Consider the following 13,259-nt stretch of genomic DNA (forward strand, 5'->3'; position numbering starts at 1 on the left):
CATTTTCACTGGGTAAGATTTTAAACCTTCTTTGCAGAGGTGTAAACTACTCCACAAAGTGCAATGGAGAAGCAGGCCCTATGATAATTTATCTTCTGGTATCCTTGGTGCAGCTGTGGAAGAATGAGCAGAGGGATTTTTTTCTGCCTCATGGATCATCAACAAAATTGTCAACTACTATAAATTCCAATGGCAGAAACTTCAATACTGGTGAAGATGTACAAGGCTGAAGAGACATAGCACAAGTTGCAGAATCCATCTCCAGTAGAATTTTCAGGAGTGGTGAGCTAAGGGGGAAAAAAAAGACTGACTTTCGATTGAGAGGGAAAATGTGGAAGCCCACAAAAGAAGGGATGCAATGTATTAGCTATGCAGGTCTTTAAGTGAGGTTGCCCTATAGTGTTGGCTCTTGGAGAAGATAAGGGATCTACTACTTCTACTGGCACGCAATTTAAGGGGCAGCTTATTTTGGGGGGGAACAATAGGTTTTTAATCTCAGCTTGTGGGTGCATGTAATGGGGCAAAGAGGGCCTGGGGATTCATCTAATAACTCTATCAGTTGGCTGGAAATGGATCCATTACATAAATCCTAATAGGAGTCAAGTAGATATGGTTTAAATTTCTCCCTCTCTCTTTTTTTTTGGACAAAAAATGGCCTTTCAATCAAACTGAAAAATTTTCATGTAAAATATTCAGTTCAGTTGACTTTTTTTTTAACTGAAAACCGCCATTTTATTTTTAGTTGCTTATTTTGCCAAAGATTTTTTTTAAAACACAGAAAGTTTCAGGTTTTCTCTTTTGGCATTTTATTAAAATAAAAGTTGCGTATGAAATTTAGAAGAACCCTTTTTTTAGATAAAAAATTTCCCACAAAAAAGAACTGGCACTTTCTTCTACCAGTCTAGTGCTGAGCACCTCCTCAGAATCAATTGCATTGCAGGCTGCTCGTCACAAGGGAGGCGGCACTCAGCAAAATCAGGCCCATAAACTGCACTTTACACATATTTTATCCCTAGCTTTTCAAGGCATATTGCCTATAGCTATAGTCAATGCTAAATTGCTTATGTTGCTATAAAATTGGTCAGTCATGGATGCTGAGGAGAAATGTTCCTAATAGCTGGTATCTAGAGATATACTAGACAGACCATTTTTTAATTCAGGTAGCGTGCTAGTCAATGGAAACAGCCCAAGCACTTGTTTTGTAAGACATTTTAGACAGCTACTGATAGAGTGAACCCGTTCATTTAACCCAACCCTATCAAACAGCAAGTCCATACCCATATCACAAGGGGAAAAATATATATTTTTAAAACATTCCAAGCTAATTTTTAAATATCTTGCTTTGTCTCTACGTCTTTTTGCAAAAGTCTTCTTAAGATGGGGCAGTTATATCAGCAGTTTCACCTGCACTAAAATAGCCTCATTCTGCCTGATTTATATCCCATTAAATCCTACTGCCCTCAGCGGGATTGCATGGAGTGTAAGTCAGGGCAGAGTTTGACCCAGAATGTTAAATACTAGAGTATCACAGTTATAGGCTTATTGCCATTATTATTGCTCCCTGTGGTTATTTATTTATTTTGTATCTCAGAGCTGTGTAGTTAAACTCTGTGCTTCTCGTGACACAGGAGGAAATAAAAGCACAAATAGAAAGAAAATGGATTGAGCTGGAAAGTGTCTGACCCTGTTTCTATGCCAAAAGTTTTGAAAGACTGTAGAAATAGAGGACGGGATTTTCAAAACCTCAAGAGTTATTTAGGAACACAAGTTCCATTGATTTTCAATGGAATTTGTGTTCTTAAGTCACTTAGACCTATATTTATAAAGGTACGTAGGCCTTTTGTTGCAATACCTAACTGATTTAGGAGCCTCACCTTCATTTTCAAAAGGGATTTAGGTACTTGGTAGGAGTTATATTCCTGTCAATGGGTTTTTTAGATACTTAGGAGCCAAAAACCACCTGACAGTTGGTGGGATTTAAACTCCTAAGGTCCTAAATCCCTTTTGAAAATGAGGGTCAGGCTCCTAAATCAGTTAGGCATTGCAACACTGAGCACAGCAATGCCTAAGTACCTTTATAAATCTAGGCCTTAGTAGTTTTAAAAAAATCTACCCAGAATCTTTTGAATCTCTCTGTATCTATTTGAAATATGTTCCAAAAGTCCACGAGTGAAATCTTGGTCCACTGCCCGGGCCAAGGCAGCTTTGCCTATGGGTTAGCATCAGGTGCAGGCCAAGGGTCTGGAAGTGAATTACCAGGAATCAGGCCAGGTTAGAAAACCAGGAGATCAGAATAAAGAAACAAACCAAAGATCAAAAGTCAGCAACCATGAGTCAAGATAGCAGGAGGTCAGGATCAGAAGGCAGGAACAGGTAAAAACCAGACCAGACCAGCAGTCCATGGTAGGCTGAAGCCCAGCTGAACAGACAACTTCCTGTTTCTGCCTCTGGCTTGAATAGGGGCTGTGGACCAAAGAGACGCCTTGGAGCTCTCCCAGTCAGAGTGTAGGGTGGGGCTTGTGTGCCAGTTGGGCTTCAGGGACCCTGCACCCAGCTACTGGGTGAGGATTGGTTAATCAGGATTTCACCCCAGATTAACCTCTAACCATGAATAACTCATAACCTACATCAAAGTTTAACATTGTGTGCCAGGGAATATGTATAAGAAGAAGGAGGGTGTCAATGCTCTCCTCCTGACTGATGCACAGTGTAGAGTGCCTCTGAACAAAATGGAAATGAGTTACTAAAGCCACCCCAAGGGGTGTACTATCTTTACCTTCAAAAAATTCCATTGTGCACCATTGAGACAAATCCTGCTACTGTTTTTTTTCGCAGTATGATGTGATGATATTCATGACACTGATGAAAGACAGTGAGCCCAATTTTCAAACTTGAGTGCCTAACTGGACATCTGAGATTTGTTACCCAGTTTCACATGTGAGTGCTCAGATACATATTTAGAAGAAACAGACTCATACCGAAAAAATTCCAAAGTTGTTTAAATTACAACCATCCTCAAAGTTCAGGAAAGTTCAGGTCTGAAGCTTTAGACTTTCCCTCTCTGTAGTATTTGGGCACTGGAGAGTGCCTATCAGGATGCTTTAACGTAGGCACCGCAGTTTGAAAACTGGAGTAACAGAGCACAACGCAGAAGGGATGCATGAGATGGTGTAACTTAGCTCACCTTCAGCTAGACTCCCCTAGATCTACTTAAAAGCACAGCCACTCTATCCACGTGTGATGAAATCTACAATGGTTTAATTTATGGGCGGAAGAGGTGGAAGAATGGGTGAGAATGTGCAAGTTATAATGGAATGTGGGATACAGGGACGGCTATACCATTTTTGCCGCCCCAAGCAGGACGTCCGAAAACAGAAGCTGCCACCAAATTGCCGCCGCAGCGCAGCCTGCAGAGTGAAGTTGCCGCTGAATTGCCTTCGTGGCAGCCTGAGGAAAGAGGCTGCCACGGAAAGACGAGACACCGCCCTGCCGGCACACGGACTGCCGCCCCTTTCACAGTGCCGCCCCCAAGCACCTGCATGGAATGCTGGTGCCTGGAGCCGGCTCTGGTGGGATACAGTGACTTATGCCTTCTTCAGGCTCCTCAGCATGTAAATTAGATTGACTTGCAGTCACAGAGTTTGTCTACACTGCAATGTAAGCCCAGGGTTCAATCTCAGGCTCAAGCCTAACCCCCTTTCTGTCTACCCAAAATCATGCTGAATCAGGGTCACAGGACCCCAGGGGGGTTGAGGGTCCTCGCCTGGGTCAAGCTGGGACCCAGGGTTCAAGACTATTGCTTTGCAGCATAGACACAGCCCCACTGGATTCTTGCTTTGAGAGTCCACCAGAAGTATCCCACGATGCCACAGGCCAACTTGACTCTCCAGAAGACAAAGTAAGTTTGGTGAACAGTCAAGTTTTTCCACACTGCACCATGAACAAAGGGCTAGAGCAACCACATTTTGGGAGGGTGCTAGGAAATCTGGGATATGGTTGGCTGGACTCAGGTTTGTGTACTGCAGTGTGGATGCTAGAGCCCCAGGTTTGGGCCCAGTTAGAAAATTCTTAATTTAGGGTTGACAATCAGTGTAGATGCTCATGCCCCAGGTTCTCTAATCCAGGGTCCACAGACTTGAGTTCCACTTACCTTAAGCTTATACTGCAGTGTAGACATACTCATTGAGTCACAGAATTTAAAGTCAGAAGGGACCACCAGACCATCTAATCTGACTTCCTGCATATGACAAGCCACTAAACACCACCCAGTCACACTCACAACAAGCCAACAACCAGAATTAGACCAAAGTATTACAGCCCTCAGGAGACTGAACTATTGTGTGACACAGGCAGAGAACAGGAGGGACCGAGGTGCATTAACACCCGAAGCCCCTCCAATGGCAGGAAAATGATTACATGAGATATATCCTGATGATCCTAGCAAGTGATCCACAGCCCATGCTACAGATGAAGGCAAGACTTCCTTAAATGTAAGTATAAGGGGTACAAATTAGAGTTGGCCAAAACATTTTTTTGATGGAAATTGGTTTGTCAGCTAACCAAATTTATTTTGCAGAAAGTATTTGCTTTCATTGGAAAACCACCTCAAATCAAAACTTAACATTTTTTGTTTTTTTATGAAAAGTCAAAACTTACAACTGTTTAAAATCCATTTTTCAAACAGTTCTAGAGTAAATAGCTCTAGGGGTTCTGGCAGAATGTTAGGGAGTCTAAATTCGTAGATTCCAAGGCCAGAAGGGACCACTGGGATAATTTAATCTGACCTCCTGTACAATACAACACAGGCCACAGAACTTCCCCCAAATAATTCCTAGAGCAGAGCTTTTTAAAAAAATCCACTTTATGTATCACTTCTCAATTTGGCCCACAGTGTCTGGAAATTATTCTTCCCTAAAATTACCCTTTTAACTTATGTTAAAGGGCTCCAGTTTGTTTTAGCCAACAGTAAATAGACAAGAGAATTGGAAATAGACACGCAAAATATTTCTCCTATTAGGTGTTGCTAATTCAGCTTCTACAAAACTCTTTTGTAGGTCCAAATAAAGAAAGCCTGCTCTTTCTTTTTGCGACATCCACTAATCAGGATCTAGTCTGCCTTACCACAGTTACAAGAAATTTATAATTCTTCCTAAGCATTTCCACAGAAACAAATTTCATGTGTGTGGGGGTGGAGGGTGGGAGGGGAATAACCTTGGGAAAACCACAATTATAAACAGCTGCAGCATGCATTAAATGTAATTATGATTGATTCCTATAAATAATTCTTTGTGTAAATTTCCATTTAAACTGGATTTGCTATTCGGGTGCAATGGACAATTCTGCATTAAGTGATTATCTCTTTTTATTATTATTAAAAATACCTATTCTGTTCACATGGGAGGGAAGATTAGGAAAGAAGACTTAATGTACCAACATGAACTGCTGAAAATCATGCTCTCTCACTATGAGTGGCTTCTCATTCTGGCCTCAATGTAAGTGTTTGTGTCTAAACAATAAAGGAGGATTAAAATGAAGGGTGTAGATAATTCAGGGAAAAGGGCATACCATGCAAAAGTATTGTCAGCAAAACCTCATAATTCTATTTCAACAAAATAGTAAGCATAAAACAACAGATAATATTTGATGAGTCACTATGGCGCAGTTGACTATATTAATAAGACTTGACTTTTGTTCTGTTAAGTGGAGGAAGTGCTGAGCACGGAACAGTTTCTCTTTTTCTAATGCTAACTTAAACGTCTTCTCACTCTTTTTGTTTTTTCAGAATCAACATAAGGTACAGCTTTCAAAGTAACAGCCGTGTTAGTCTGTATTCGTAAAAAGAAAAGGAGTACTTGTGGCACCTTAGAGACTAACCAGTTTATTTGAGCATGAGCTTTCGTGAGCTACAGCTCACTTCATCGGATGCATTGCATTCAGCATCCGATGAAGTGAGCTGTAGCTCACGAAAGCTCATGCTCAAATAAACTGGTTAGTCTCTAAGGTGCCACAAGTACTCCTTTTCTTTATAAGGTACAGCTGTGATTCTGGCAAACCTGGTCAGGCCCAGAACCTCAGGTCAATTCACTTGTATTAGTGTAGATCAAAACAATTGTTAATGTTTATGTGTGTATTCAGATTTAAACTTCACAAAAACTAATAGGTCCTGTGTTTAAACTTCATGAAAACTAATTGGTCGTTACTTGTATTGTTCTTGCTTATCTATTCCTGTTATAATGTAACAGCAAACATTTATGTTATGTATACCTTGTAACTAAATTACCCATCAAAGAAATCTTATGAAATGCTAATGAAGGACTTAAGGACTTAAAGAGAAAATGCTAATTTCAAAGCAAGTGGCCATTTTGTATATGGTCGGAGGTCAAAAGACTAAATACATTCCTCGCTCACTGTTATCAAAGGGAAAGCCCAGGTGGGTAGAGAGATTGCCAGCTTGTTTTCTGTTAGAAGAAGATATAAATATAGGTTCAAAGTAAGATCCGGTCTCTCTGGACTGTTTGGATTCTAGCAGGGCAGAATAACTGAACGAGAAGACAGAGATCCCCAGAGTTATTCTGGGTAGCCCTGAAAGACTTTTAGGAAACTGGCAGCTTATTGTATCATTAGAGTTACAAACTGTGATTTACCTGTTAATATATTTTACCCACTTTAACCTCTCAATAACTTTCATTCTTTTTTCTTATCTAATAAACCTACAGTTCATTTACTACAGAATTGGCTGCCAGCATTGTCTTTGGTGTAAGATCTGGAGTACCAGTTGATCTGGGGTGAGTGACTGGTCTGTTGGGACTGATTGGGAGAAACCTAATGTGGTGTGATTTTAGGTTCGAGTACCTTTTATCACAAAGTTCAGTTTGTCTGGGTGGTAAGGTAGACTGGAGAGTAGGGGACTGACTGTGACTCCATGGTAAGACTGGTATAGTGATCCAAGAGTTCACATTTGTTACTGGGTTGGTGAAATCTAATTATAGAACATACCACCAGTTTGGGGTATCTACCCTTGTTTTCTGACAGGCTGCCCTAAAATAGGCACTCATGATTGTGAGCTATTCCAGACAGTTTGACAACCCCCACATAAAAAAACCTAGAATTACTTTTCAGGCTCATTCTGCTCTTTCTTTCAGCAAAGTTACCAGTAAGTAAATGATCATGTACATTAATTCACTTGACTAATTCAACATCTCAGATTTCGTTTCACTGCTGTTTTTAAGGTTTTCTTTCTGTTGACTGTGTATAGCATGCAGCAATAATGATGGCAGACTACTGATACTTGCCTCTATGTGTTTAATGAATGCCTAATTAAAATAGCAAAGAAAATCCTGCCTTCATAAAGGCCAGTCCTGCTGCCATTAAAATCAATTGGAGCTTGACCACCCACCAAAATGGGAGAAAGATAGGGCTATAATATATGAGTTGATACAACAAGGTACTGAGGACCCTCTACTCTCACTTGCTTGGTTGTGGGAGGATTAGACATTCAGCAGCACTTTGCATGAGCCCACGTCAGGAGGGGTGTCTTTAACCCTGTATTTGTTACAGCTTAAAACCTGGGTGCCCTTGGTTCAGTCCTCCATAGTAATAGTAATGTCCAGCTCTGCATTCAGGCCCCAGTTTAGCAGAGCTCTTAAACATGTGCTTAAATGTATGCTTCAATGCAACTGAAATCAATGGCACATGCTTAAAGTTAAGCACCTGCTTAAGTGCTTTCCTGAATCAGGTCCACAATGTATACATTTCACACACCTTCTCATTAATCTCCATTTTAATTAAGATTTCTCCAACTCAGCTATGTAGTTCAAATTTTTAAATGAAACAAATACATGAATAAAACACATTCAATTACCAAATGCATTTTTAGGAATAAAAATAGCTGCTACATATCAGTTTTGTAACACAGAATTAGAAATATAAGAATATACTTTTCTCTTCAATAGCATTACAAATATTTAAATCTTCAATAGAGTTGAAAGCTTATGTAGCATGTTTTATCTATTGATCTCAGAGAGTTTTACAAGCTGGAGCAAGCATTACCATTAGAACTGTGTGAATAACAATTTTGAAAAATAAAAAATAACGTTTTGGATTGAAGCAAAAACATTTTTTCCCCCAAATGTTCAGTTTAACATTTCAGATGTATTTAAAAAATCAAATTGAAGGAACTTTTGAAACAAAATGTCACTTGGAAACAAAAAATCAAAAAGATGTGTTTCAACATTTTTGTAAAACTTGCATAATATATTGGTGTCACTGAATCTGCATTTTTCACTGAAAAGAAGTTCAGCTGAAAATTTTCCCCTGGCTCTAATTATGAGCCATATTTCTACATATGGGGAAATTGAGGCACAGCTAGATAGGTACAATTTTTAAAGGGATTTAAGCTTCTAAGTCACTTAGGTGCATTTTGAATCTTTTCCTAAGTGACCTTCCCAAGTTCACAAAATTTGTCAGTATTACTGGAATAGAACTCAGAATTCGTAATATCTAGACCTTTGATTTAATGTTCCTTTTGAAAAAAATATTTATTTCACACAGAATTGAAAAATTGCTCAGTCTTTTAGCATTAGATGTATTGGCATTTCCTTCTATTACCTAGTTTGTGTGGCTATGCTATTAACAGGTTTCAGAGTAGCAGCCGTGTTAGTCTGTATCCACAAAAAGAACAGGAGGACTTGTGGCACCTTAGAGACTAACACATTTATTAGAGCATAAACTTGCGTGGGCTACAGCCCACTTCATCGGATGCTATTAACCTAATTCAGGATCAAATGTTGCCCACTTTACTTGCATAACCTCAGTGAAACTGCTTATATGCATAAGATGATCATCTGACCCTCCATGTGTATTATTTTTACAGAATGCAGGATGGATAATTAGTATTTCAGAATTTAAAAGCCATTTGGTGAAGAAGAAAAACCTTATTTACATCAAACAAATGTAAAGTGAGTTATATAACAACTCCTCTGCTGCAAGGTCTACGTACTATACAAAACATAGGGCACTGCTGTTTGGGCTATACACAATACTGATTGATATGCTTGCATGCCTTTCAACCCAAAACACATAGTTAAAGCAAATTTAACTCCTGGGGCTAAATCTCTCAAACAGCTCCTAAACTTCAGTACAGTATTATTTTTGCATACTTAACCAGTATTTTGGTATGGAAATCATGTGGCGATACATAGATCAGGTAGATAGAAAAACAATACCATAGATACAGAGTCAGAGGTTGTTTTAATCATTTTGACCATACATCTCTTTATTTTTTTCCTAATGACTAGATTTCTGGGACATTTTTAAAATGACTAACACGTATTTTTAAATGACTCTGCAATAAATAAATAAATAACCTGTATATTTTCTGCAAAAACATCCTTACGTCAATCAAGTGAATAAACATTAGCAAGAGAAAAACATATTAAGAGTCATTTTTCCCTTGTTCTACACTGAGTTGCCTCTTTCACACTATATATCAGGAAGAAAGTAATTCACCTCTCAAAACAAAATATTAAACAACAAAATACAACTATGATGTACTTCTGCACAATACAGTCTAATTTCCGTAAAATGTCTGCAGGGTTTTTCACATTCAAATTTCTCTTACTAAAAATGTTTATGGAAATAGGTCATTATGCACATTACTAATAGAGAGCAATTTGTTGCTTTTAAAGGAGCTTTTATACTAATAATAGTGATAAACACATATTTATCAAGTATCCTAAATATAAACAATGTATATGCTGGTGTGCATGGTACCTCCTCGCATATATAGCAGAGAAGATTAAATAAGCTAATTATACAGGACCCAATCCTGCTTCCTTTGACGCCAAAGGGAGTGGGACTGGGCTCTGATCCTGTAAACGTATCTAACTCTATGCACCTGAATAGGTTCCTCAGGACTACTCACATGTCTAAGGCTATGTCTACACTACACAACTTTTAGCGACATGGCTGTGTTGCTACAGCCGTGCCGCTAAAAGTCGCGCAGTGTAGCTGCTGTTTGTCAGCTCTCCTGCCGACAAAAAACTTCCATCCCAAAAGCGCAACATTTGCGTTGTCGGTAGGAGAACGCTCCTGCCAACAAAGTGCTGTTCACACAATCGCTTAGGCAATTTGGGGGAGGAGGGGCGGGAAAGGAGTCAATTTGCCCAGGGGCCTGGGTGATTTAAAAGGGCCCGGGGAACCCCGGATAGTGCCACAGCCATGGTAGAGGCGGCTGAACCCTGGGCTTAGGGAGGCTAGCCCCTGGCCAGGACCATCCTTGCTGCCCATGGCCCCGCCTCTCCGCGAGAGGCCCACCCCCCTCCTGGCACGGCAGCCAGTCCGCCCCCCCCCCACACACACCTCTAGGCTGCTCGAGTGCCGCCAGTCCCGGAACGCCAGGCAGCTGAGCGGGCATCACCCACACACATACACCCCCGGAATGCTGGGAGGGTGAAAGAACGCCAGTAGGGTGAGTGGGTGGCACAGCCCCCCAGCCCTGGAACGCTGGGCAGCTTCCATTAGCCACCCCAGCCCCAATCTGGGGCCCCAGCCATGCGGGGAAGAGCCCCCAGCAGAACAGCCCGGGAAGCAGAAAGGGGCCTGGGTGTGGAGCATGGGCAGGGCCATGCAAAGCTGTTGGGGGAGGCACAGCCTCCCCCTGCCTTCCATACCCGCCACCCATGTGGGGTGGTACCAGCGGTGGTGAAGGTAGCCGGGCAGGCATGTGGAAGTCCTGGCCATGCCGGCAGAGTGCGCCCAGCAGTGCAGCTGGCAGCAGCTTGCTGCGTACCAGCCAGTGCAGGTGCAGCACCACCCAAAAACCTGAGCCATCCCTTTCTAGGGGACCCATTGACTGTTCTCCCTGGATCCCAGAATTGCTCTCGGCAGGTCCGCTGGTGCTTGGCGTCGGCAAAACTTTTGTCTTTCGGGGGGGGGGGGGGGGGGGGTGTTTGTTTTTTTTAACAGCTCTGAAAGCCAAAAGTTTTGTCATTCCAATGCCAGTGTAGATATAGCCTAAGTGTTAATGGGGTTAGGACTGTGGTTTCTGTTTCAAAAGAGATTGAGAGCTTGTCTCTCTCACCAAAAGAAGTTGCTCCAATAAAATATATTACCTCATCCATTTTGTCTCTCAGGAATAATAAAACAGATCATTTAGGGCCTGAACCCGAGCAGCCCTGCTTGGCTTCAGCAGGGCCCTGTGCAGGGGCATGGGCCTACGCATGCGGAGTTGCTTTCTTTATCCGAGCTTTAAAGTTCAATCCAGCAATCCCTTACTCTATGAGAAGTCCTTTGTTCACGGAAGCAGTCCCATAGAAGTGAATGGGGAATGAGAACTACTTGTGTGAGTAAGGTTGACAGGATCAGGCTTTTAGATTGCAACCCCCCCCCCCCCCCCCCGCCCCGTTTTTTTTTTGTTTGTTTTTAGTTTTTGTTAACAATGCAGAGCCCACTGTCAGCACTTAGCAATAAATAATAATAATAATGATGATGATTGATTTACCAGTAACTTAAATTCCAAGTAACTAAAGGGGTGCAGAGTGGCAGTTATTCTGAATACTGCATGGCAGCTATTTGAAGCAGTAAAATGCCAGATTTAAAATGTTAGGTTTACTAAAAGACATCACAAAGTACGTTTACACAATAGACAGAATCAATTCTCCTAAAAGCCGCACTTAACCACCACATTAGACCACCTAGAATGTGCAAATAAAATGAGCTGGTTTAGAAAGATGCGTGGATTTGTGCAGTCCCTTGCTCAGTTGTCAGTAAAGCTGAAGAAAATGTAAAACATCTATCCAATTATTTCAGTTAATATACAAGCATTAGGCATTCAAATTCCTAATTAAGAGACAACATGCCCTGTCAGGCATCTGCATGGGCTACTGAACATTGCCTAGATTGTTCCATAATTATCCCAGCTTAATAGCTCTAAAAATGTAAGCAATGTGCATCCATTGAGGAAATGCACCGCTTATCACATGAGAGGGAACAGTACACAGAACATGCTCTGCTGACATGTATTTGCACTGTAGGTTTTTAGTGGAACATGGTTTAATCAACAGAGAGCAGCCTCAGCCTGGTGGCTGACTTTCTACAGGCAAAAAGGAAATGTAGCCTAGATATCAAAATATATTTCTATGACACAGAGTCAAGCACACACAACTCAATTGTCAGGAGTGCTCCATTTCAGACTCAAGCATCAATTAAGCACTGAAGACAGGAGAAAACATTATGTGTGAATATATTTTTGGATCTATTTCAACATGGTATGTTTCAAACCTCATTTGTTTTTGTTTTTAAAAACATGCTACAGTCTGGTCATGTTGTCACGGAAACTGATTTTTGCCATCATCTGTGATTGCTGTACTTTCAATATCATTTCTTTCTTTTCAGAGTTGACTCTGTGTGAACTGAACAGAGCTGTCTATGAACACTGATGTCATGGAATCTAGATGTTTACTCCCCAAGCTTTATCTGGTAAGGCTGATCAAAAATAGGAAGTATTTTCTGCCCAGAAATTTGAAAGAAACCAAAAATACGTATTTTGTTACAACATTTTTCATGGATCTATTTTTCTTTTTTGAGACAAATGAATTTTGGTTCATTTCAAAACATCATGAAATAGTTTAAATGTTGAGGGTTTTCCACCACTTCCCCCCACCCCCCTTCAGAGGAGCAGAATAAAGGAAGAGAAGGGAGAGGTAGAAAGACAAAAACCCTGATACTGAAAACCTGCCCAAAAATTGTTTTTTTAATTGAATAACTGTAATTTTGACCAAACAAGAATTCCCTGCAAACATTTGTGTTTTGGTTGAAAAGCCATTTTTCATTGCAAAAATTATTTATTTGTTTACTTACTAGTTCTGTTGCCTGGTGCACAAACGAAACAGCGTGGTAGAAATGCTGGTTGCAGGAGAACAGCTTGGAGTCCAAAGAACTTCTGCATTCCTATCCCTGTGGCTGTAGATGAGGCAAAGAAACAGGCCAAGGTATCTGAGATCCCTTGAGAAGATTTGAGGTTTTTTGGGCTGCTGTATCGTCAGCACAGTTGGCTGGAAAATAAGGAGAAAAAAATTACAAAAATTTCAATTTCCCCCCATTTTTCTTCTAATTAAAACTTCGATGATGCTGAGGATATTTGCACATCTCCTTTTTATGAACCCCAGATTCTTCAAATTCATTATTTTCCCTAGGGAATCATTTCCAAACGGCACAAGTTAGAGTAGCCTCAAGATAGACATTCAGGCCTGGGATACAGC

At 40.8% G+C, this 13,259-nt stretch overlaps 1 long non-coding RNA gene across 1 annotated transcript in view; it reads right to left on the minus strand.

Annotated features, from left to right (window-relative positions):
* LOC122464397 overlaps positions 1-12,957 on the minus strand; it is a 113,535-nt gene extending 100,578 nt beyond the window's left edge. The window contains exon 1 of the long non-coding RNA XR_006288368.1: positions 12,859-12,957. This is a non-coding gene — a long non-coding RNA (uncharacterized LOC122464397). The remainder of the gene's footprint in view (positions 1-12,858) is intronic.
* Positions 12,958-13,259: the final 302 nt, after the last annotated feature.

The sequence above is a fragment of the Chelonia mydas genome, chromosome 1, assembly GCF_015237465.2.
Source record: "Chelonia mydas isolate rCheMyd1 chromosome 1, rCheMyd1.pri.v2, whole genome shotgun sequence".
In the NCBI taxonomy this organism is placed as follows: Eukaryota; Metazoa; Chordata; order Testudines; family Cheloniidae; genus Chelonia; species Chelonia mydas.